The sequence below is a fragment of the Miniopterus natalensis genome, chromosome 12 (genome assembly GCF_054644295.1).
Source record: "Miniopterus natalensis isolate mMinNat1 chromosome 12, mMinNat1.hap1, whole genome shotgun sequence".
NCBI classification, from domain to species: domain Eukaryota; kingdom Metazoa; phylum Chordata; class Mammalia; order Chiroptera; family Miniopteridae; genus Miniopterus; species Miniopterus natalensis.
In genome coordinates, this window is record NC_142092.1 from 58,633,469 (window position 1) to 58,660,096 (window position 26,628).

The 26,628-nt window shown below is 39.7% G+C and overlaps 1 protein-coding gene across 3 annotated transcripts in view; it reads left to right on the forward strand.

Annotated features, from left to right (window-relative positions):
• Positions 1-799: 799 nt before the first annotated feature.
• Positions 800-26,628, forward strand: part of KIAA1958 (KIAA1958 ortholog) — a 90,818-nt gene continuing 64,989 nt past the window's right edge. For all 3 annotated transcript variants that reach the window (XR_015715418.1, XM_087822844.1, XM_087822843.1), the window contains exon 1: positions 800-884. The gene's annotated coding sequence lies outside the window, so the exon portion shown is untranslated. The remainder of the gene's footprint in view (positions 885-26,628) is intronic.

Consider the following 26,628-nt stretch of genomic DNA (forward strand, 5'->3'; position numbering starts at 1 on the left):
TGTTGTGTGGAGCGGTATCAGTGCTGTTATTGTATCATTCCCGCGTCTTGGTGCCTTTTAGGGGTTTTTAAGGGGCTCCACTCTTTCCATGGGAAAGACGCGTGTGTTGCAGTTGGATTAGGAAATGCCACCGAGCAGAGGTGACTGTGGTGGGTTGTACGTCTGTCGGTCAGAGGTGTTCTTACACATGCCTGGGTGTAAAAGATGACTACTTAGTGCTTTAAAACAAGTGCCACGTACCTGCCTCACAGGGAGCACGGTCTTGTAAAGAGGTCCGCTCAGAGCGTGTACGTGGAAACGTAAGGAGCCCCGAGGGGCGGCGGGGACAGCGGCCCCGGGAGCGAGGCGAGAAGGGATGCTGCCCACCTCAGAACGCAGCAGGGGTCGCGGCCGCACACCTGTCGGGCGCGGAGACCGGGGTCGTGGGCGCGCGTCCAGCAGGAAGGTCGGGCCCCAACTCCTCGGGGCAGCTGCGGCTGCGAGCTCGGCGCGTCGTAGGAGGTGTAGTTACACACTTCCTGTGGGTCTCGCGGACCACGGCGCGTTTCCGGTGCCGGCTGGAGCCCGGGGTCCGAGCCCCCGCCCCGCGCCCCGGCCCCGCCCGCGCCCCGCCCCCGGCCCCCGCCCCCCGCCCGCCCGCGGCGCTCCGAGCCGGGCGCGAGGAGCCCGGGGCGCACGGAGCGGCGCGCGCCGGTCGGCGAGCCAGGCTGGCGCCCCCGCACCCCGCTTCGGCCGCAGCCCGCCCGGCGCCTTCCCCGCTCCACTTGGCATCGCTCCCCGGCCCCCCGGCCGCTCTCCCTCCCTCCCCTCAGCCTCGTCCCGCCCGGCTCCGCAGGCCCCCCCGCCGCCCGCGTTCCTATGGACAGACGCACAGACACCTGCAGGTGAGGGAGAGCCCGCGCGCGGGGCGGGGACGTGCGCGCCGACGCGGCCACCGGGGCTGGCGAGTCCCTTTGTGTCGGGGGCGGCTGCGCTGGGGTCTCCTCCGCCTCCCCCCCGGCGGCCGCGCGCTGACCCGGCTGAACCCTCCTTTTGTCTCCTCCCGGGGAGGGAGGGTGGGAAGGCCGAGAGTCGGGGCGGCGAGCCGGGCGGCCGGACGTCGCCGGCCACGGGCTTGGGGGCGTGAGGGGCGGAGACCCCCGGCGGCCCTGGGAGCCTCGGGAGCGAGCCCCGGCGGCGGCCGCTCTCCGGTCCGCCTCCCAGGACCCGCGCGCCGCCCAGCATCTCCCGTGGCCGCGGCGGCGGCGGGCGCGCTGCGTGGGTCTCGCTCGCCTGCTCCCGCTGTTGGGTCTGTCGGAGGGGCAGGAGGGCGGGAAGGGAAGAAAAGACCTGCCCTCTTAGTTTCCAAGTCTGAAGACGGTTGTGGGGAGAGGGGGAGAGGGGGTCCTGGGCTTTGCCAGACTTGTGTGTCTCCCGGGAGGCGCGCTGAGGTGCGCCCGGGGCGGGTGTGAAGGAACGTGCCGCGCTCCGGCCCCTTATTTATTGTTTCTAACGGCGGAGGGCTCTCTCCGCCGGCGCTCCGCGGCCCCTCTGAGGCTGCGCACAGCGAGCCGGGTTTGTTATCAAATACGCCCGGAGACGCGCTGCCCTGCGTGGGAGGAGGCCGGCCGGCCAAAATCAAACAAAAATCGGAGAACGCTCGTGGTTTCGGGTGGCCTGCTAGCCGCCTTCTCTTTTTCTTTTTTCTTTTCTTTCCTCCGGGGACTTAAAGGCAAAAAAACACAAAAGATCAACATGGCTGTGATTTTTACAATTTTTAACATGTGTATTTTAAAGTTTTGGGGTAAAGTTTTCTTATTTCTCAGACTCCTTAGGATTAGCATGACAGACTCTTCTGCTTATTAAACAAACAGTTAACAAGCGAGTCAGGAGGTGACAGCTTCCACTGTGGAGGTTACATTAGAGTGCAGTCAACAGTTATCTAGCTTTCCGTTCAGGCTAAAACCTTTATTGTTTTGCTCCTTTGAGAAAGATTTGTTACAACATATGGGGAGACCGTGAATGTTAGCGCTGATTCCGACCCTCCCCCCCCCGTGATTGTGTTTTCCCCATTTTATATGAATTTGTATATTCTCTGTATGTAACCCAGCAATTGGGTTGTATACGTATTTAGTGGATAGAGTGTTTTGAAAAGTACTGTGATATTTCTTATTTATATTATTTTTCTGGCTATGTTTCTTATAGACGGTATATATTTCAGATACTCAAGTAATAAATGAAGTTGATTAAGCACCCAGAAAATTAATTTTACAGATTAAGATTTTTAATGCAGGTACAGATTTATGTCTTTGTATTAATCTCAATCTGCTGCTCACTTCTGGAGACTTTTATTTATTTTTGCCTAGTGTATAAGAATCCATTTTGACAAACTTAAACCTCACAGTTACCAAGCATATTATAAAAAACTATTTTGAGGGCACTCAGTTATATGTACAGCTTTATGTAGAAAATGGAAGCTTTCTTAAAAAATAATTTTGAAAACAGCATTATCTAAACTTGGAAAAATGTTTAAATTTTCATCAAGATGCAGAAATTCATCAGAAAACAATATACAATTTAATCCAGTTTTAATTAGGCAACTTGATTTTTGTCTTTATAAAGAGGAGACAGGTGTACCTAAAATATTCTTTTTTCTAAAAGAAATATTTATCCTAGATTCTTGCCCTAGTTACTTAACACATTAATATTATTCTATACCTAATTTTGTAAGTGCCCGGAGTGTATATTTTTGTACACTTAAAGCCTAGAAGAGGCAACATGTAAAACAATGGTGCCAGCCCCTTTGAGTTGATCAAATTTTATTAGTTCCTGCTCTGACTTCCGGTCTAGATTAGGTAAATGAATTTAAAGTCTGCAGAAGGCTCAGGGTTGCTGGTAGGCCCTTGAGAAAGGTTCCTCTTGCCCTGCCATTAAGTATAGCCCAAAGAGGATAGGTATTGAAATTTGTTCAAGCTTTATTCTGAAGGGTGGAATGTAGTTCTAAAACATTCCCAGAGTTTCAGCTCTTAGATACACACTCTTCATCAGCTCTTAGAAGCATTAAAAAAGATAAGCTAACAAGTAGAATTGCTTGGGTAGGTATGTATTTACAAGGCTGTCAGTCTTAGCAATAAAGCTTAACAGAGTCACTATGTAAACTAAACAGTATAGCCTGTGTTGAGAATTGCTTGGCAAAGTTGTAGTTGCGCTTAATAGTTTTTTGGGATTGGCAGTGTAGAATCTCTATGTGGCTGGCTATTTTTGTTGTTGTTTTGTTTTTTGACTATGATATGTAGACATTAGTTTTTTGGTTTTTATATAATTAACAAGAATATTGTACTATAATTAGAGGCATTCCAGAGAATCTTACGTATTGCCAACTGATTTTCCTTCTGGTATGTTGTTGTTTAGAAAGGCACATAAATTATTTTTCACTTTTCATGGTTGATTTTTTTTCCTACTTCTTTTGATATTGTGAAAAATCAATGCTATTTCCAGAAATTTTAAATTTGTATAAAGTAGGATTTTTAATGTAGCTGAGCAGTATAAACTGACATTTACCAGATTCTTTTTAAAAACAACACTAAGTTTGATAGGCTTAAAAATCCATAGACTTTACTAGCCTTTTCCTGTTTGTTCTCAGTGAGGTAGGTACCTTTAAAGGAAACTCAAAATGGCCACTTTATGTTAACTGGAACCCTTAAATGATAGTATCATTAGTAGTAATCAAATGGAAAACTGAAAAGTAACAATTGTATTTTTTATAATAGATTTATGACTTTCAAGTTTTTCTTTTTCATGCAGTTTTTGTAGCTTGGTAGGGAAGTAGGTCTGACTATGAGAGGTGTGGACAGAGACCCTATTCCAGCCTTTATAGTCCTGCACAGTTTAAGAATAGTACAAACCCTTGCTGCTTGTGGAAAATGTAGAATTTATTCTTGGATTAATATTCTGCTACCAGATGTATGAGGCTGGCTCTAAAGAAGCTTTTTCTCTTAAATACTGTCAAAAATAGAGAAGCTGAAGATTGGAGAGAAGCCATTTATTTTGAACAGTTTATTTTCTGACAGTTTGTGTTTGTAAAGAAACCTGTTCAGAATATAGTTGGGAGAAGAAGCCCCATAGGTTTCTTTTTTTCTTTTTTCTTTAAAAAAGTTCCATGAAACTTAACTCTTACATGTTACTTTTTGACTTTGCTTTTGATTAGTTGATTTATGGAGTTTATTTACCAGCATGATGGGAGAATTCTTTTGCTATCATGAAATTGCACTCTGCCTGTGTTCTGGTCTGTTTCCTAGGTAACAAATGCATTGCATAGATTCCATAATGAGGACTGTGGTTGGCTAGTTACAGTGTAAATTCTGTTGTTTGGTAAAGCTTAGTCTCAAATTCAAATAAAGGTCAAGAATCTAAAAGTCCTGAAAATGCAAATTTTTGAATTTTATTTTGTATTCAGTGTCAAAAAAATTTAATATACTTTTCTGGAGAAAGGCAATTTATGGAGCAGTATTCAAGTTTGTTTTGCAAGTCTTAACACTTAAATAGTTGGAAAGCTTTTTGACTTTTTCGTGTTGGTAATAGCAATGGCTCTAGTGACAAAGAAGATGTATTTCAGAAACACTTTATTACACTTAAAATAGTATAGAAAGCAAAAGGAACATCAGTAATTGGCCCTTTTGTACTGAAAGGAAAACAACAACATATATGTCTCAAAAGGTAAACTGCAAGTTTGTGTGAAATATAACTTTAAAAAACTTTAAGAAGACATGAAAACATTTAATAAATGTTTCAAAACATTAAAAGTCTTACTATAAAATTACCCATTTTTACTCAAGCACTTTTCTAATCTGCCTGAACTTTGACTCAGCAGCAGGGAGCAGGTCTCTCTTAGAGAGTAGCTTTCCCCATCACCTTACTCTCCTCTTGAAATCTATGGCCTCTGTAACCCCAGACACAGGGCAAGAATTAATATGTGTGCAACTTTGCTAGTAATTGTTGCCTGTTTGTTTAAAAAAACTTGTAAAGAGCCAGAATTTTATTAATACCCAGTGCAAATATCTTTTCACTTGATGCCTGAAAATGTTTCTTGTTTGTTAATCATCAAGGATTTTGGTAGCTGAAATATTTTTAAACGTTTTTTTCTTTTGAATTCTAGAGAATTATCCAAAGTTGCTTCTGTTACTTTCCCTTGCTTGGATGGATTGTTTTTGGATTATTTACCCTTTTAAAGTTAATTTTAATTTCAGGAACAGGACATATCTTGGTTGGATTCTCTCTTGGTTTTCCTCAAAACTAACACTACATTAACCTTTTCTAATTGCAAATATTCTGTCCCTTCAGTTTTCCTTTATAAATATTTACTACTTAAATTTTTTTAATCATTGCATTATTTAAGGCACAATCACCACATATCAAAAGCTACACTTTTCTGACATGAGACTTCATATTTGTGAACTCTTACCCAGCTAGGACTACTTCCCCAGTCTTTATTAGTTTTCAAGGGCTTCCATAAAAAATATGACAGATTGGGTGGCTTAAACAACAAAAATTCATTTTCTCACAGTTCTGGAGGCTAGAAGTCCCAGATCAAGATGGTGGCAGGGTTGGGATCTTCTAAGGCTTCTTTCTTCAGCTTGTAGATGACTCTTCCTCAGGTGTCTTCACATGGTCTTCCCTATGTGCCTGAATGTGTCCTAATCTCCTCTTCTTAACAGTGATATCAGTCCATATCCTTAGGACTCACACAAGCGACCTCATTTTACTTTTAACTTAATTATCCCTTTAAACTCCCTAACTCCAAGTAAAGTCACATTCTGAAGTACTGAGGGTAGGACTTCAACATGGGAATTTGGGGGAATACACAGTTCAGCCCATAACAGAACCCATTCCTCTATCCATTGTCTTTCATACATACATGTATATATACACATATATATACTTCACTCCATATGTGTAGTTTTAAAGTGATTTCACCTTTTATGTCTTTTTTATTCTCTTGGAAGTTTGTCACTTGAGTGTAAGGCCCAGTACATAGTAGCATGGTCGACTCTGTATGCCATTAAAAATAACTACAGAAGGTAGTTAAGGCCTTGTTTTTATTCACTCATATTTTTTACTTTTAAATGCTTTATTTTGAATAGTTTAAAGTAGAAAATTCTTAATAATTGGTTTTGAATACAGGAGAATATCAGTGTGGCCAAATTCAGTGGAAGTGCTGATTCTGTTATTTTGTGAAATCTGAGGATGAGTTTTGGTGCTGTTTTTCCCATATTGGTCTTGTTGCTTGCATGGTAAGTTACACACTCCTGGTCATTTCATGCATTCCTTGGCTAATGACCCTTGAATCTAATATCTAGTCAGGGCCTTTCTCATGAGATCTGGGTGTCTGCAACTACCAACTGGACATAGTCACTTGATAGTCCACAAGCGTTTCACAACATGCCCAAAACATGACTTATCTTTCTCTTCAAATCTGTGTCTTTTCTTGTTCCCTAGCTTAGTAAATGGTACCATCTTTCATCCATTTTCGCAGTCCAGAAATTTACAAGTTATCTGTGACTCCTGCCTTATTCTCAGTCCCATCTTCCATATGTAACCAAGCCCCTGGACTAGTCAATTCCTGATCCCCAAGATTTCTCAGTTCTGTCTGTTCACTCCATGCAAATCACATATGACTCTCTCACCTTTGCCCATCATTGGTCTTGGTTCTACAGTTAAATATACTCAATGTGCAACAGAAGTCCTTATGCTAAGATTCTGTAATTGTTGCTTTATAGTCTGAAGCTCATTAAAGCTTTGTGAATAGCTCAGGTGAATAATATCTACTATTTTTCATATTTAAAACTGTTTATCTGTGGCTTTTATACTTGAAGGTCACTTTAGCTGAATATACATACTTGGCTGACATTTTCTTCAAGTGTTTTTTTTTTTAAGATTTAATTCTTGTAGGTGTTTTAGCTATTTTTTAAACATATATTTTTATTGATTTTGGAGAGAGAGGAAAGGAGAAGGAAAGATAGAAACATTGATGAGAAACATCCATCGGCTGCCTCCTGCACGCCTCCTACTGGGGATCAAGCCCGAAACCTGGGCATGTGCCCTGACCTGGAATCAAACCGGTGACCTCTGGGTGCTTGGGAGCACACCCAGCCAACTGAGCCACACTGGCCAGGGCAACAGCTTGACTCTTAAAGAAGGTTGCTTGGCCCTTGGCTGGTGCTTCTCAATGGTTATAGCATCAGCGCATGCACTGAAGGGTCGCAGGTTTGATTCCCAGTCAAAGCCAAAACCTTGGTTGGGTTGCGAGTTTGCTCCATGCCCCTGGTGGGGCATGTGCAGGAGGCAAGCAGTCGATGTGTCTCTCTACATCGATGTTTCTCTCTTTCCTCCTCCCTCCCTTCCACTCTCTCTGAAAAGCAATGGAAAAAATATCCTCAGGTGAGGATTAACAAAACAAAAAAAGAAAGTTGCTTGGAGTTTGGATATGTTTTTCTGTTTGGCAAACTTTTTCTGTAGAAGGCCAAATGGTAATTATTTTAGGCTTTGTGGGCCATAGATCACTGTCACAATTATTTAGCTATGCCATTGCAGTGCAAAAGCAGCCATAGAGAATATATAAATGAACAAGCATGACTGTGCTCTAATAAAATTTTTATAGAACCAGATAGTGAGCTGGATTTTGTCCACAAGCCATAGTTTGTTGACTCCTACTCTATTATATTTTGGTAAAAAGTGTTGTCAGCGTCTGATACCAATATGATTTTCTTTCTTTTTGAACTGACTTTGTTTGCTGAGATGTTCAAAACACTTTTTCCTTCATCTTTAAAGGCCAGTAATTTTACTAGAACATATATATGTATATATGTATTCTTTATATATTCTATATATTCTAGATATTTGTCCTTTGTCAGAAGCTTGGTTTGCAAGTGTCTTTATTAAGACTCTAGCTTATCTTTTAATCCTCTTCATGGGCTTTCACAGGGCAAAAGACTTTAATTTTACCAGTTTTTCCTTTTATGAATCGTGAGTTTGGCATCAAGTCAGAACTCTTTGCCTAACCCTTCATCCCAGACAGTTTCTCCTGCGTTGTTTTTCACAAGTTTTTTTAGTTTTATGTCTTATGTTAAGTCTAAGATCCATTTTGTGTTAACCATTATTTTTGGGGGGGCACTGCTCCTCGCCTAGGTCCAGCATGTCCTCCATCTCCATGGCCACCTGACCTCACTTGTGTTAATCTTTATTTAAGGTGTGAAGTTTAGATTGAAGTTCATTTTTTTGCCTATCGATGTCCAATTGCTCCAGCACCATTTGTTGAAAAAGCTATCCTTCCTCCTTTGAATTGCTTTTTCACCGTTATAAAAAATCAGTTGAGCCCTGGCCTGGTGGCTCAGTTGGTTGGAGTGTCATCTCTTACATCAAAAAGGTTGCAGGTTTGATTCCCAGTCAGGGTAGGTATCTAGGATGCGGTTTGATTCTGTCCGGGCTGTATGGGAGGTAACCGATTGATGTTTCTCTCTCACATCCGTGTTTCTCTCTCACTGTTTCTTCCCCTCTCTAAAATCAGTAAACATATCCACAGGTGAGGATTAAATAAATCAGTCGAGCATACATATAGGTCTGTTTCTTGGTCTGCTCTGTTTTTATGATTAGATTTGAAGTATCCAAAACTAAGCTACTGTCCTGCTTGCCGAGAAGCCTGTGTTTATTCTTAAGTATGATTTTTTGTTATCTTGGAAAACTGTATTTTCCTATTGATCAAAGGGGGCAGATATCTGTGTAGGTTAAAAAAAAAGGTACAATTAACAGTGTCTTTTATCTACTCTATAATATAGTGGTAAACCAACATTCAGGATGGGGCAAAAGTAGGTTCACAGTTGTGAGTACATGAAACAAGAGTTTATCCTTGTATTATTATTTATTAATTATTGTATCATTTTCCATATAAACAACTGTAAACCTACTTTTGCCCCACCCTGCATATTTGTTGCAGAGAGTTTACTTCTTTTATTTTTTTATTTTTTGAAATTGATTTCAGAAAGAGGACGAGAGGGGGGAGGGAGAGAGAAACATCAATGATGAGTCACTGGTCGGCTGCCTCCTACAAACCCCCTGTTGGGCATCAAGCCCACAACCCTGGGCATGTGCCCTGACCAGGAACTTAACTGGGATCTCCTGGATCCTAGGTCAATGCTCTACCGCTGAGCAATGCTGGCCGGACATACTTCTTTTCTAAATTACTCAGGTTGTTAACATTTTCGTGATAATTCTGGTTCAATAATACTGTTAGTTTGAGAAGACAGAGAGCTCTGCAGTAATGAATTTCTGTATAACTAAAGTTTATCTCCTGGACAAAACTTAAGATTTTAATCTTTTGGGAAAAAATGTTCCCCTTGTGTAGTTTAATATAAGTAAAGGTGGCAATTCAGTTACTTTTGGAAGTCTGCCAAAGGAGTCCTTTTCTGGCATCTGGATGAACCCAAGCAATTTGATGGAATTTATCAGGAGCCATAAATATAGTCATACCCATTTATCCAGTAACTCTGCTAATTGAAAAGATAGAAAAAGATACACAAAAGCATTCAACAAAGGGGATAGTAGGGCCCACAGGCTAAATCTGGCCTGCTGCGGCCCAAATCTAGGCATAGCCATTCTTTATCTCTTTTGTGCTACAATGGCAGAGTTTAGTTGTAACTGAAACCTTGCAAAACAGAAAGTATTTACTATCTGACCCTTACCAGAAAAGTGTTTGCTGACCCTGCATTAGAGCATTATATGGAATAGTGAAAGATTGGCAATAACCAGTATATCCACAGCAGGGGAATTATTAGATAAATCCTGGTGTAAGCACTTGATGGAATAGGATATAGCCATTTAATATAATTATAGAGATTATTCAGCCAGTATTTATTGGGCATTTTATATGCATTAAATACTTTTCTAGTTGCTGGGAAATCAATAAAGGCAAAAATTTACACTGTCATAGGACTTTAATTTTACTAGAGGAGATAGAGAATAAACAAGATAAATACATAAAATAGCATGTAAGGGATAAGTGCTGAGATTTTTTTTAAAAGCAGGGAAAGGATATTTGAAATATTCCATGGTCAGGACTTGACAATTTAGATTGACAAAGAAGCCTCACCGAGAAAATGACTTTTGGGTAAGGACTTAAAATACAGAAACGTGCTTGATGTACAGGTAGCTGGATGAAGAGCATCTGAGGCGGAGGGACTTGGGATTTTGGTATCTGTAGTGCCTGCTGAAATCAATCCCTTGTGCATACCAAGGGAAGACTATATACTTTATACGCTTTAAGATTAAGGTTAAGGGTTGTAAAGATTAAATGAGTTTATGTGGGTAGAGTAGGGACATAGGAGAAATTATTATTGAGGTTAAATATCTAGAAGGGAACGTTATTTGAACCAGAGAAAGTTGAGTTCAACAAATGCTTGTACTGTTGAAAGTCTGTGTTTGTCTACTTGACTTCATAGGTAACACAGTAATTTATTAAGAACATTTTAAAGCTAATCATCTTAATTAATTAGAACAGTGGCTCCAAATTGTGTGCTGATGTAGCACTTATACTATACACCCCTTATAAATGTTTATGAAATTTTGGAGAAAATAATGTTTATTTTTATTTCAGTAGGAGAAGCACTGTGACTCTGGTGAACAGCCTTTGTGGGTCATGCGATGAAACGTGGGGAAGGATGAGTGGTAAAAGGCATTCAGCCAGCTCTGGGAAAGACTGCTTGTTTATTGGAGCATGCAAGAACTTTGCTTTGTGAATATGTAGGTCAGGGCAGTAAAAAGCTCTGTTTAAACAGATACACAGTGGTGAAAGGGGATCAAGTAGAGAGTGATGAGAGTGTAACGCGGGTTATTTGAAGTGTGCCACCAAAGTTGTAGTATTTGAGTGTCCCCTCGTCAAAGAGGCTGAAGATCACTGTACTCACCTAATGGATATAGTTAAGAATTAACTTTTTAAAAGGTTTTCTAGAAAATGACTTAATTTTTAAAACATATGGGAAAGCTTTTGGTAAAATTTGAAGTATGGAAAAAGTGAAATTTAACTTACTATGAGTACTATGACATTTTGTGAAAAAAATTAGATACATTTTTCTTTGTGGTATTTATTTTAGTTAAGGATAATTTTATGTGCATTGTGTGTCCCAAATGTATTTTATGTTTGTGACTATTTGGGGATTGCATAAGATTCTGTTACTTTATACTGGGAAAAATCTGAAATCTTTGCAATGATGATTTTGTTTTCTTCAATACTAAATTTTCAGAAGTTATACTTGCTCAGGGTGCTGCTTTTTGTTTTAAACATAGCTGGGTAAGTGCAGATACGGTCAGACTTGTCTCTGCCACACTAACTTTATAAGAAAGTTTCTGCCTTCCTTGCAGAATCATGGGTTGTAACTTAGGGTGTCTGTGGGCACGTTAATTCTGAATAGAACTTGGGGGTTGTGCTTATTAACCAGAAAGTGAGGCAGTTTTGGTAGTAAGTTCCAAACAGGACTCGGGTACTTAAGTGCTTAGTAGTAAGTACATTGCTGTTGTAGCAGTTCTGGTATTTAATTGAACCTGAAGTTCCCTTGGACTTTTCCTCTGAGAATGTTTTTAAAAATGCAATTTAGTATTTATGATTTAGTTAGTAGTTAAACTAAGGACTTTTAGAAGCATATGAGGGTGGCGGGGAGGAAACCATGCGTTTACAGAGATGTTCATGAAACATGAAATTGTGACACTGAATTAGCCTATTTTTCCCAGCTCTCTGCTGATAGGTCCAAGGAGTAGCATGACTCAGATTCCCCCTTAACATCCTTGTCAGTTACTCTTTTCAGGGCTTAGGTTGATTACCTCACATGCACATAATTAATCTGGAATGCTCAGGAAGGATGTGTGGAATTTCTCTTTAGATTTTAGGAAATGACTGTGATTGAATGTTTTAGTTTGATTTTTTCGAATAGGAATTTATTTTCTGTGTGATAAATGTTCAGTATTAGCACCAAGAGAACTAAGATAATATCGACTGGGACATCAGTCAAGTTTTTTGTACCTTCAGATCAAAGTATGGCTGAGATACTGTCTTTTGTCTTTATTTGGTAAGTCTTAATCTTTTTGTGGATTCTTGACCCCTTTGAGAATCAGATAAAAATTTTGGATTCTCAGAAAATGCACATTTGCCCATAAAACAGACAGTTGTGTATACATTTTAGGAAATATGTGGATCCCCGATGCATTATGCTAACAATCTCTATTTTGTTTAATTACATTTTAGCATATGATATTATTCTAAGACTAGAAACCTTAAAAGTGTGAGATAAGTATTTAGGTAAGTGAGCTTATGGGCTTCCAGGGAAAATTTACTTTTTTGATGAAGAGAGGATAACATGGTATTTTTCCATCAGAAATTTATTTAAACTGTTGTTTCTGATAAATGTACCAGTAGAGTGCATCTAGTTAAGTCATTCTCTGCACTGTAGGTTATGAAGAAATAGTGTCTCATTACTGGTACATTTACAAAGGCAGTCTAGCAAGGAAAAATTAAAAAGTTTAAATTTCCATTCTCATTTCTACAGGAAGAAAGAGGGAGAATTGATTATGTCAAGCATTACAAATAAGCATGTATTAGAGGAGCTACATATGATGAGAGCACGTTGTTGGAACACCCCATGAAAGATAATTTGCATGGAAGATGATTATTTAATATGACTTTAATTTACAAGAAACGTTTCACCATTTAATTGAACCCTTTTACACACACTGCTTCGCTTCAGTAGATTGCATTTGCTCCCTGCGTATGTACAGTGCCATAAGGGTGGTTAAAATCTGATGCAGTCTAGCCGGAAGGTGAAACAACAGCTGAAAGTCATGTCATAAAAACATACATTATTAAACATTTGAGAATTGTTTTTGAAATCTATTTTCTGTTGGCTGGTTTGTACTATGAAGCTGATTATCTAATTTTTCCCCCCTAATAAGATTTGTATAAGATTATTTGGCCCTGCCGGCTACTAGTTAAATCATATGGTTCAGTTTAAAAATCTTTCACCTTTATAGGGCATTCACCTATATTATACTTTTGTAAAATGAGCAATAGTCTATCTGCATTTATGGTCATTACAGAAAGAAAATTATTTGGTGATAAAGAAGACACCAAAATAAGCATTTCAACAAAAGCTGACTTGTGATTTAAATGCCTAGAAAGATAATATGTGGTAAAAAAAAAAAAGGTAATGTAGGTATGTCTTATGTCTTCTCTGTCTGCATTAGCAGAATAGTGTATAGTGTATGGATAAACTTTGCCATAGAGAAGTTTTGGATGAGCTTCGGACTGTGGATGTTCCATCCCTGAGACATTAAAAATAAACAATGTTGTCAGAAGCCAGGCCCATTCTTAATGAAGAACACTGAAAGTATGTCAAATGAGTAAAACACTGAAGGTGGCCTGCAGGTTAAAGATATGTTACCAGCATTGTTTTGGAGGTCCCAGTCAGTGTAGTAAGATAAGACAAGAAAGGGGGACACAGATGTTGTAAAAGGAAGCTCTACAATTATTGCCATTGCAGGAGTGGTGATGGGCTGGAGGAAAAGAACATTTCTGAGAATAAGCTGAAAGTTCAAAGTGGTGAGGTGGGAGGCTGAAACATTTTCTGTTGAGTGCCTTCTATGGTTTTGGTGAATGAAGGCTTTCTGCTGAAAGTGGAAGGGCAGAAGGTAAAATTGGTAACTAAGAATGGGAAGAAAGGATGTGAAGTAGCAGCTGTGATTAAAAATTATTTGGAATAGCTTTAAAACTTCAGCTGGGGCGAATTGGTATGTAACACTATGGAGTCAGTCAACAGCAGTTGGCTCCTGAGTCAGGGTGACTTCTGGATTCTCTGAGCTTAAGCAACTGATTACCTGTGTGAGCAGCTTCCTAACCACCTGAGGCTATAAAAAGGTGGTTCAGCCCTTCACAAAAATTTGCTCCTAAGATCTGATATTTGACTGCATGAAACCCTGAAGTTGGAAATCTTGTAGGATCAATTTTAAGGTAAGAGAGAAACAAAGGATGAAAGTGTTTGGGAGGAAAATCCTCTGTTTTTTCTTTTTGTAGTGGACAGATATGTCAGTAGATGATTGTTAATTATGTACAAAAAGGCCTAGGTGATAATTCCTACTCCCTAGGGTTGTGGAGATCAGCTAAATCAGATGTGACAGTGGGTCTGGGCTATTTCCCACAGTGCCCTGTGTATAGTAAGCTCTTAGTAGATACCTGCTTTACAAACAAAAGCAAAAATCCTGTGGTGTGTGAACCTGTTGTGTCCAGATACTTCAGCAATCTTGTCTCTCATACATCCTTTCAATTCTCAGCATCCTTAAACCTTTGCTTTGCACTGGTCCTGGCCCCTGTCCCTTTAGCCCTTCCTTTGCATCCTGAGAAACCTCTACTTGAACCTGCTGCTGCTTGTTCCGCTTTCTTCAACAGATTTCTTAGATAAATGGATTACAGTGCTATCTGTTCTCTTATTACTGACTCTCTCTAATCCCAGAGAACTTGGCTGCCTCTCTCTTCCCCTGTACTCTCAACATAGATGATAAGCAGATAAACAACTAAGTAAACTATCAGGTGGTAATAAATGTCATGGAGAAAAGTAATTCAAGGTGGGGGGATAGGAAGTGCCAGGCACAGTGAGGAGGTTTGTAGGGTGGTCTGGGAGGGCCTCTCTAATAAGGGGACACTTAAGCAGATCTAAAGGAAGTGAAGGAGCAAGTCATGCACATATCTGGGGAGAAGAGCATTCCAAGCAACTGATGCAAAATTCCTGAAGTGAGGGCAATGTTGGTGCATTTGAGGAAGAGCAAGGAGGGTTTTGTAGAAGGGGCAGAGTGACCCAGAAGGGGATGTCAGAAAGGATGTCATGTGGAAATGATCTGATTGCTTCTATTTCCTCAGTGAGAATGAGGGTAGCACAGAAGGAATAGGGGATTTGAAGAGATGCTCAATTAGGACAGTGGACAGTGAATGAATTCGAGCAAATCGTGATCCCCAGACCAGCGGCATCAATATCACCTGGGAAGGTTAGAAATGCACATTCTTGGGCCTCACCCCAGAACCTACTGAATCAGGAAATCTGGAGGTGAAGGCAGACAATCTGCTTTTTAACAAGCCCTCTGGGTTATTCTGATGTATAAAAACGTTTGAGAACCACTGGACTAGGGAGGTAAATACAATTACTAGGTAGTCCTGGGAACCCACTTGAGTTTAATGCTCTTAAATTTAATGTGAAAATAGTCTAGGTTATATTGAAGAAAGAAAGGGATAGGGAATTGAGTGTGTGTACAAGGGATTGTTTTAAATGATATACCATGAAATCTAAGCTGCATAAAGAAAGAAGCAAGGACAGGGCATTGGGATAGTGAAAACATGAAAGGATCAATTTACTTAGGTCCCAGTGGGTCAAAGAATACGTCAGTGAAAGAAATTCTGACACAGATCTGATTGATTACCAAATTCCAGGTATTTTTCCTTCAGCCACATGTCTTCTTAACAAATGTTTCCCGTCTTTAGAATTATATATCAGAGCAAATAATTTTGAGTTGAAAATTTGGAGTTCAAGTCCTGCCTTTGTTGTTGTCTTGCCTTGGGCAAGTCACTTAATCTCTCTGAACCAGTTCCAATATCTGTACAGTAGAACGAAAAGTACCTAACAGCTTAGCCTCACAGTCGTTCAGAATATGAAATGAGAGACACATGTATGAAAATGTTTTTGTAAAATATGGAGTCCCATTTCCTAGTCTGTGGCCTCCATTCTTTTCAACAGGCTTTCCCCCCTTCTGTATCCTATATTTTGTTCGTGTAGTACAAAGAACCTTGCCTCGTGGCTATGACAAAGTATGAATCTTGTAGAAAAATAAGAAAGGATGTATTCATGACTGTTGTTGTAATTACTTGCCTTGTAGTAAAATATTGTCTTAATAATACATTAGACTTGTGTTTCTGGTCAAGATGGAGTAACTGGGAGCTGATTTATCATTCGACCTGTAGTAGGGTTCTACAGAGAAACAGAACCAATAGGATGTGTGTATCTACATCTACACCCCCCACGCACGTGTGTGTGTATATACATACACATACACATACACATACACATACACATACAAGAAATTTACTATAAGGAATTGGGTCACGCATTTATGGAGGCTGAGAACTCCCAAGTTCTGCAGCCAGTAAGTTGGAGACCTAGGTGAGCCAGTGGTATAGCTCCAGGGTCTGAAGGTCTGAGAACCAGGAGAGCCAATAGTATAAATTCTAGTCTGAAAGCCAGCAGACTCAAGACCCACAGAGATCCAATGTTTTAGTTTGAGTCCGAAGGAGGGAGACTCATGGCTTAGTTCAGTAGTCAGGCAGGAGTTCCTTCTACTTAGCCTTTTTGTTCTCTTAAGGTCTTCAATCGATTAGATGAAGCCACCCACATTAGCGAGGGCAATCTGCTTTACTCAGTCTACTGATCCAAATATTAATCTTATCCAGAAACACCCACACAGACACACCCAGAATAATGTTGATTAAATGTCTGGGTGCCTGGTGGTCCAGTCAAGTTGACACATAAAATTAACCATTACGCCACCTGAAACAACTAGTAAACAAGACTAAATGTATTAAACAGTGATTTTTAAGACATTGGATATCAGGCAGTAAAAGGGCAGTGATCTCTAAGAGATGAGAAACAAATGACATGAACCCATTATTACCCCAGTTTACCTCCTGAAAAGGGTTTCCAGGCTATGGTGCAAGGGGGAACCCAGGTGGAGGCTCCCAGTCTCCCTGAGTTGAGAAGATGGGGCTGGGAGGCCAGGGTGACTAGAATTCATAGGAAGAAGTAAAACTATCTCTTTTTGCAGATAACATGGTCCTGTGCATAGAAAATCTCAAGGAATCCACAAGATAGCTACTAGAATTAATAAGCTAATTCAGCAAACTTGCAAGGTACAAAACTCAGTTGTATTTCAACACACAAGCAATGAATAATCTGAAAAGGAAATTGAGAATAAAATATGGACAGCCAAAGAAAGCAGAAGATACATCATTCTTTGCTGATTTTAATTCATGGTTTCTCTGTTGATTGCTCTAAAAACATCATGTATGTGACTTTTACTAATCTATTCCATTGTCATTTCTAACATGAGATTTAACACAAACTACATGTTCATGATGTCTGAGCTTGTGCTCATAGCATCCTGAACTGTTCAGGATCCATTTGGAAGGTTCATGATCTGGTTTTTAAGTGTTGATTATCACCAGTACATCACATTGTGGTATTTAAATGTAATTTCACAGTAGCAAAAGCCGTATCAAAGATAAATATAGGTGACTTTTAGGCTTTTAGGAATTTTTTTTCTAATCCTCATCAAGGATATGTTTAGAGAGAAGGAAGAGAGAGAGAAACATTGATTGGTTGCCTCTTGCACATACCTCAATCAGAGATCGAACCCGCAACCTTTGGTGTAAGGGACAACACTCCAACCAACCGAGACCCCCATCCGGGGCCAGGGCAGGAATTTTTTGTTTTGAATTATCCTTGTGACCCTTTTGAACATTTCCTTAGTGCTTGGTACACAGGTGCTCAGAGATTCTTTGTTGAATGAGTAAATATTGTGTAAGATGTAGTGATCATGAAAATAAATTCCAAATTCTTCTGTTCTTTGAGGCATTTCCAGCAGATACATGTTATTGCTACAAGTAATAACAATGAGAAATGCTCGTGTACCTTTTGGAGTTCAAAGACATTTTTGTACTAACTTGTTTTTGATAAAACAATAATTATATAGGAATAATATGATCCCATTGGATTATGTTCATGTAGTTGTTGGATTATTAAAGCATTTAATTAGTATTTCAGTAAGTGCTAATATAAATACATCACTTTGTCTCTTGTTCCTAATTATACAATATTGCAGGGAGTGGACCAGTATAATAGAAGAGAGGCGGTCAGTCCCCTCAGTGCTGTGGCATTTTAATTAAGATCAAGGAGTTCTTAAGTTTTGTGTGTTGGGGAAAATGGCAAAGTGCAAAAAATGTTTGCCACTTTACACTTGGCTTGATTTATCAGATTGATAAGTAAAAATGAAGCAGCAGATTAAATTGCTTTTATATTTTAAAAATACTTAACATGGAAAATAGAAAAGACAGAGGTAGATAAACATGCTACATGTATATTACTTACAAGAAAATTTAATTCACTCTTTTGCAATGGCTTTAAGTAAAAGTACTACCTTCATTTGCAGATAAGATAATGCCTGTGGTATATAGTATCAAGTAACTAGAGACAGAATGAAATTGATATTTTGCATTAGTTGTGCATTATTTATCATGTCTGATAAAGCAATAGCATATGTCTGATGCTTTTACCTTACATGCCCTTAAATGAAAAGTCTTTACTTTGTTGTCTGCACACTTGAATGGTCACTGCTGGGCATAGAATTTTGGTTTTAAAGAGCTTTTCCATAAGAAATTGTAGACCATATTTGTTGTCCTCTAGTGTTGCAGATAAAGTATCTTATACTCTGTTTTAGTGCTGTATCCCCAATTCTGCTCCCCAAGTACAGGCACCCAAGTCTTAACCTTGTCCTGTCTGTAGAGTATCTCTACTGCCTCTAAGTAGCTCTAGGTCTACTTTCCTTTCACCTGAATTACATTTGGTATCTAGTCTATGTTCTTCATACATCCATCTTAGCTCCTGGTACCTTTGAAAGAGCCAGGATTCCCTCCTTGGTTGCACACCATGGATATGATTGATTTGGCATGTATAATCGTTCCTATTGCTTGTTTTGACCTTGGACCCTGACCCTTGTTGACCAGGTTGGGGCCAGTTTCCTTATTTCCACTTGTCATACCTTCTATTCTGTGGCTTGATCCTTGGTTATTACCGTAACCCAACCCTGAGTCTAAAGCTGGGCAAAATGAATGTACTAATTCAGAAGGACTTGGCTGAGACCAGAGTGAAACAGCTGCCGAGGGCACCTGTAGTACAGGAGCTTATTCTCATTGTGTGGCTCTAACATCCAGCATCTGCCTCTTGGTCATAATAGGTAGAATGGAAATTTGAATCCATATGGTACAAATTGCTTTTTGATTCGAGTGGATGGTGGGAGTACCGTCAGCTTAACAGGTGTGGGTAGCCTGAACTAGCAAGGTACAGGGTTATGTGATGGCAACTGGGCCATATCTTTTCTACCCACAGCACAGCCACCTACCATTGTAACCACCATCATCGCAGCTACCCATCAGAAATTGATTTCTTTTTTGTACTTATGACTTCTAATTAGAGAAGTGGCATGAGAATCAGATGCTAAGGGTAGAGGGTGGGCCTGGCAGGATGCTGAGACTTTTCAAATATATGCATAATTGGATGTGTTGATATTAAAGCACCACCCAGTAGAAAAGTGGTTTTAAAAGCTTTGCTCTGGATTAAATGAAATTTAGGCTATTTTTCAGATCTGCTCTCTGGCCTGGAGTTTCTTCACCTTGTTGTATGCTTTTTGAAAGCCCTGGGGAAGATACTTTAGAACTTTGTAGTGAAATATTTTTCTGAAAATTATTAAAAGTGAACCTTTGCACAAATCTTTCTGGAAGGTGTGTGTATGAGCACATACTCTAGTGTAATTTTAGCACAGGTTGTTCTATAACTTCTAGTCTAGACTTCTATGGAACTGGTCTCAGTATTACCAGGCACTGATATATCTGCTACAGGAGGGCCAGGCTGCCAACAGGAGAGGCATGGGGGCATTGGCTGACTGTAGAGTATGCTCTGAGATGCCATAATTAATGAGTAAAAGGGGTCAGTGAATCTGCAAACTAGCAGAGGTGAGGTAGGGATAGAACTTGTGTGGATGAGGAGTGTAGTACTATAATAAACAATGGCTACCATTTATTGAGGACAGACAGAGCTGAGTTGAGAGCTGAATATATACAGCAAAACCAGGGAGGCAGTTAGCTGAACTGGACAGTGGCAGTTCTGCAGAGAGGAGTTTCTTAAGTAGTTTTTTTGCTGGATGTCATGTCAGTCTTTTACATATATTCTCTTACAACAGCCCTGAAAATAAAGTTCTGTTACTGTTATTTCTTTCTTATAAATGTGAAAATTGAGTCTCAGAGGTTGTGAATTGTTCAAAATTATACAGCTAGTCATTGCTGGAGCCAATATTTGAACTATGGCTATCTGACACTAGAACTTATGCATGGTGTATTGAACTACTGTGTGTAGCTGATAAGATTGTGGGGGCTGTGTGTATCTGTAAGTTTTCTTGAATTTGCCTTTTAAAAAGGCCTTTGGGTTTGTCCCACTCTCTTTAACAGATTTAGTAGAACTTGGCTCTGAATGGAAATTTGCAAGTAGCTCTAAGTTTAAGATTTGAGGATTGAATGAGAGCTAGTAGGTTCATTCAGCATCAACAGTGAATCTGAGTGGGTTGCCAGATGGTGCGCATGAGCCCACACCACACATATGATGCCATTTCAGGCATGTTGGCTTCTTTCAGAGGCCAGTTGTTCCATGTTTATAGACTGGTAGGATTAGGAAAGTAAGTGTGGGTGGTTTAGCAGAACACAGGAAACTCAGTGTGTATGATCTAAGTTGATGAAGTTGTTAATATTTCTCTCTATATATAAAGAAAATGATAAAACAAAACTCAAGATGGGGATATAGTGATAAAGTTGGCTTTGATACAGATGACTTTTTTTTTTAGTCTTGGACCTCGTGGGTGGTTTGGCATTGTTTAGGTGGGGAGTTGTGTTCCTAGAAGCCACTGCATATATCAAATATGTCCCAAGTGGGGAGTGTACATATTATACAAACCTTCTAATAGGTTTAAGGCAGTACTCTTGAGTAAGATTTCATAACCGAGGGAGCACTGAGGTTTGTAGGTGATTAAAGAGATTTCGAGCTATTCTTACTTTGGGGCCATTGACCTACCTTATACTCCATCCACCCCCCATCCCTCACCCCACACACAAGTCTTTTGCTCCTCTTGTTCTAGCAAACCCTTTTATCATTCTAATTCGAATTTTTTTTTTTAATATATCTTTATTGATTTCAGAAAAAGGAAAGGAGAGGGAGAGAGAGAGATAGAAGCATCAATGATGAGAGAGTCATTGATGGAGCCAGCAACCCGGGCATGTGCCCTGACCAGGGATTGAACTCTGATGGCCTGGATCCCAGGTCGATGCTCAACCGCTGAGCCACACCCGGCTGGGCTCTAATTCAAATTTTTAAAGAATGGGATTGTGTGTGTGTGTGTGTGTGTGTGTGTGTGTGTGTGTGTGTGTCCCTAGTCCTCCACTCCATCTTATTTTTCCTATTGATTCAGCTTTTTTTTTCTCAGAGTTGATCAATCATTTTCTATCCATATTTCCATTGTATCCAAAACCAACGAGATGTCACTAGTGGTACTGATGGTAGTGCCGGGGATTAACATAGCTCTGAAGGAGAGAATTGTGTCTGTGAGAGAGATTTGAGAATGGGTCTAGTTACAATGCTATTGAAATAAAATGTACATGCTTCCAAGACCCAACCAAGGATATGTGACAACTCAGAAAACCAAAGCATGGGCAGTAAAACTGGGCTGCAGGAATTGACTCTTTTTTTGGGGGTGGGGAGTATGCTCATGACTACTTACTAATTCTTGGCTTTGATGTGCCCCACACTTGAAGGGGGTCCAGGTTAGGACCAGTTAAAAATTGTACCACACCTTGGAATATAAGGAGAGAGTGTAACAGAGAACTGCACTTTTTGTGTGATAAAATTATATAACAAAACTTACCATCTTAATCATTTTTAAGCGTTCCATTCAGTGGCATTAAGTGCATTCACATTGTTGTGCTACCATCACCACCATCTATCCACAGAGGGCTGCTTTCTTTTTCTTTTTTTTTATGTTTTTATCTATTTTTTAGAGAGAAAGGGAGAGGGAGAGAGAGAGAAACGTCCATGTGAGAGAGAAACTGATTAGCTGCATCCTGCATGCCCCACAACCCGGGCATGTGCTCTGACTGGGAATTGAACCAGCAACCTTTTGGTACATGGGACAAAGGAGAGCTGCTTTCTTTTATCATGCTATAGAAAAGTGAGAAACTTCCCTTCATAAAGATGTGAAGCAGTGCTGTCCTGTAGAACTTCCTGTGATGATGGAAATAATTCTCTTTCTGCACTGTCCAATATGATAGCCATTAGCCACATTTAGCTGGTGAGCACTTGGAATGTGGTAGTAAGGAACTGAAATTTTAATTATATTCAATTTTAATTATTATCTTAAAATATGCCTTTATTGATTTCAGAGAGAAGAAGGGAGAGGGGGAGAGAGAGATAGAAACACCAATGATGAGGGACAGCCATCGATTGGCTACTTCCTGCATGCCCCTCACTGGGGATCGAGACAGAAACCCAGGCATGTGCCCTGACCGAGAATCGAACCTCGATCTCCTGGATCAACTACTGAGCAACACTGGCTGTGCTAATTATTTTAAGTTTAAATAACCATAGTAGAAAGTCTTTTAAGTTTACATAGATTAGTAAGTCTTTAATCACCCTTCTGCTGCCCTGGACCTTAAGGGTTATTGCAAGGTAGGGCTTTGATGCCTCGAAAGGAACCAGGACTTGCCATCTGGGTAAACTAGCATTACATTTTCTCATAGAAATAATAATAATACTTTTAGTTAGCTATGTTATGTGGCAATATTAGTTCTATACTTCTGGTTAGCAGTATAGGCTAAATGAGATTTTTATGGGTCGCCTGAGAGCCTAATTGCTTTATGTATAGAATTGTTTTTATGAAAACATCCTCATTTGTATTCTAAACCAATTGGTTTACCATCTTTGGACCTCAGTCTTTTTATTTAAAAAGACTTGCCCTATGTTTTATTTCCCTAGAATTCCCTCTACAGAGGATTGCAGCACATTGTATATAAGGCTCAATACATGTTCACTGTTTAACTGGTGAGTCAGATGGTTTCATCAGTGAAGGCCTTTGGGTAGGTCTTCAATATGCTGAATAATCAGAGAACGTTTTACTGTGCTGACTTTGAGTTGACATTTGGCACATTTCCTTTTCTCCTTTGCTCAGTTCCAATCCGTTACTCATTGCCCATCCTCTCAGGACCATAAACGCTAGAAATACATTCTCTCCTGGAATCCCCAGCAGTTGACCTGCCTATAAGCATACAAATCTTGAGAAAATGAGCATTTCCTGTGGTTTTTATTAATTCATAATGGTATGTTCTCTGTAATGGTGAAGCAGACTGATTCTGGGGACCACCAGTGGTCTGTTCATTGCCTGAATTATTTGGCTGTTCTTAATGATGCCATTACTCCTGCTTTATTGGTGTTTATTGCTGCAATTATTCATATGTAAAAGTAATTTTGCCTAGTACCTATTATATGAAAGGGAATTTATTACATATTTCTTTTTTATGTAATTTTCTAATCCTCATAGGATTCCACAATTTTACCTTTTCTTCTGAGAGAAGCCACATCATGTCCTTGATTGTTGTTGCTGTTTTGCAGTCTTAGTACATTTGCATATCTAAAATACAAACAAATAGACCCTTGACTTACTGAATCTGGGCGAGCACAGGAGAGAAGGGATAGGACAAAGAGATTCAGGAGCTGTTATTAGGGACCTTGGGAGTGGGAGAAGTTGGAAAGCTCCTTTTAAGCTTTTTATTCTGATGTATCCCCATCTATGAATTCTCCCAGTACCATCCTAATCATTGATTGTCAGGGGTCTTGGAATCCATGTATGTCTAAGTTGTTCTACAAAGTCTAAAGGAAGGAATCCCCTTTGTATTTCCCCAGATGGTGCCGAACAGGTTGAGGTCACTGCTTCTGTAAGCCTGGGAGGTGTTTGCTATCACCTCATTCAGGCACTAACATGTTTACGTACCAGCCTTTCCATTTCAGCTCTTATATAGACAGTATTGTCAGGCATTAAGACACTTTCCTACTTCAGCATCTTTACACTTAGTGCTCTCTCTCCCTGCAGTGTCCCCCCACTCCGCTTCACATGACTTGCTCCTTCATATTTCTCAGCTTAAGAATCTGTTTTTCAGAAAGACCTTCCCTGATCGTCTTCATTAGTTCTTCCCTGTAATTCTCTATCATAGCATCTTTTTTGAATTTTCTTCCAGCATTCACTACGTGTGTGGTTATGTAGCATGTGTTTATTTTATCTAAAGCTCTTCTCCTGATTGACCTTCAGGTTTATATATCTACCTGCGTGTTGGACATTTATACATTTATTCTCAAATATTTATTGAATGCACATTGTGTGCCAGATGCTAAGAGGACAGACAGTCTGGCCTCTGCCCTGTCCTTGTTGGTTTACAGGTTATAAAGCAAATAATGGTAATCAGATGCAGTCAGTCCTCATTCTTTGTGGATTCCGTATTTGTGAGGCAAACTACTCACTAAAATAAATCTGTAACTCCGAAATTAGTACTTGCAGGGCTTTTATAGGCATCGTGGACATACTGGAGTGGCAAAAAATTCGAGTTGTGCACACATTCCAGCTGAGCTTGAACAAGGCTCTGTCTTCTTGTTTTAGCTCTCATACTGTAAACAAGTGTCCTTTTCATGGTCTACTTAGTGCCACATTTTTTTACGCTTTTTATTGGTGGTTTTAATGTTTAAAACTGCCCCCAAGTATAATGCTAAAGTGCTATCTAGTGTTCCTGAGTTCAGGAAGGCTTTGATGTGTCTTTTGGGGGAAATATTTGTTAGATAAACTTTGTTCAGACATGAGATATAGTGCTGTTATCTGTGAGTTCAGTGTTAATGAATCAGCAATGTACAGTATTTTGAATAGGTATCTTTAAACAAAAGCACAGATAAAACAATGTGTTGACCAACTGTTGAGAATTTTATAATCAGAGGCTTGACTTTCTTTGCTTATGAGTCCTTTGCCACTTACCATTTTATGCAGGGTTAGGTGCTTCTGTTATGTACTTTCATGATACCCAAAGCAAGCACCTTATACCTAATCATTTTCTATTATTATCATCTGTGTATTAGCCAGGCCCTCAGCTCTCTTCCTCACAATTAGATTGTGAATTTCATGTTTTATTTGATTTTTAATTACCAACATCCAGCATAGTTATAAAATCACAGTAAAGACATAATAGATGTTTGTCAAATGGCTCTGTTAATAAATGTTTGCTGACTTCTTGTTCATTATTAGGTGATACTTTTTCTTTACCATGTTCTTTTTGTGGACTGAATTATAGAAATAAAACCGGTTCCACAAAGCATATGTTCATTTATTCATTCTAAAAATGTTCACTGAGTGGCAGGTGCAGTTCTAACAATGAAGTATAGAGTAGTGAGTAGAACAAAGTCCCTGCTCTCTTGGAGCTTAGATGTGTGTATGTCCTAGCTAGGCCTACATGTCCGTTTCAATCAGGTATCATTCTAGAATCATTCTAGATTTACAGAGCAGTTCTAAAGATAGTAGAGAGAGTTCCCATATACCCCATATCCAGGTACCCCTATTATTAACACCTTACATTAATATGGTACATTTGTTAGTTAGTGAAGTGATATTGATACATTATTATTAACTAAGGTTCATATTTGAGTCAATTTCCTTAGTTTTTACCTAATGTCCTTTTTCTGACTGGGATCCCATCCATGGTACCATAATACATTTAGTCATCAAGCCCTCTTAGACTCTTGTGAGCTGTGTGGCAGTTTTTTAGACTTTGTTTTTTTTGGTTTTGTTTGTTTTAATTTTATTTTTGTTTAAAATATTACAGATGTCTCTTTTTCTCCCCAATGACCCATTCCACCCCATTCCTTCCCCTTCCCCAGTCCCTCTCCCCACCACTGTCTGTGTCCTTGGGTTGTGCATGTATGCATATAAATTCTTTGGTTACTCTTCCCCCCCCCACCCGCCCTCCTCCATCCCTTTGACATTTGTCAGTCTGATCTATGCTTCCATGTCACTGAATTTATTCTGTTCATCAGTTTATTAAGTTCTTCAGATTCCACGTATAAGAGAGATCATGTGATGTTTGTCTTTCGCTTCCTGGCTTATTTCACTTAGCATAATATTCTCCAGGTCCATCCATACTGTCTCAAAGGGTACGAGATTCTTCTTCTTTACAGCTGCGTAGTATTCCATGGTGTAAATGTCCCACAGCTTTTTTATCCATTCATCTACTGATGGGCACTTGGGCTGTTTCCAGATCTTGGCTATTGTAAACTGTGCTGCTATGAACATCGGGGTACATATATTCTTTCTGATTAATGTTTCAGGATTCTTAGGATACATTCCTAGGAGTGGAATCACTGGGTCAAAAGGCAGCTCCATTTCTAATTTTTTGAGGAACCTTCATACTGTTTTCCATAGTGGTTAGTGGTTGCACCAGTCTGCATTCTCACTAGCAGTGTACTAGACTTTGTTTTTAATGACCTTGACAGGTTTAAGGATACTGGTATATTCTGTAGAAGGGAGGATGTCCCTCAATTTGGGTTTGTCTGATATTTTTCTTGTGGTTCGATGGGGATTATGGGTTTTTGAGAGGAAAACCATTCTCAAAAACCATTCTCATCACATCATATCAATGGTACATGCTGTCAGCATTGATTATCGCTATTGATACCT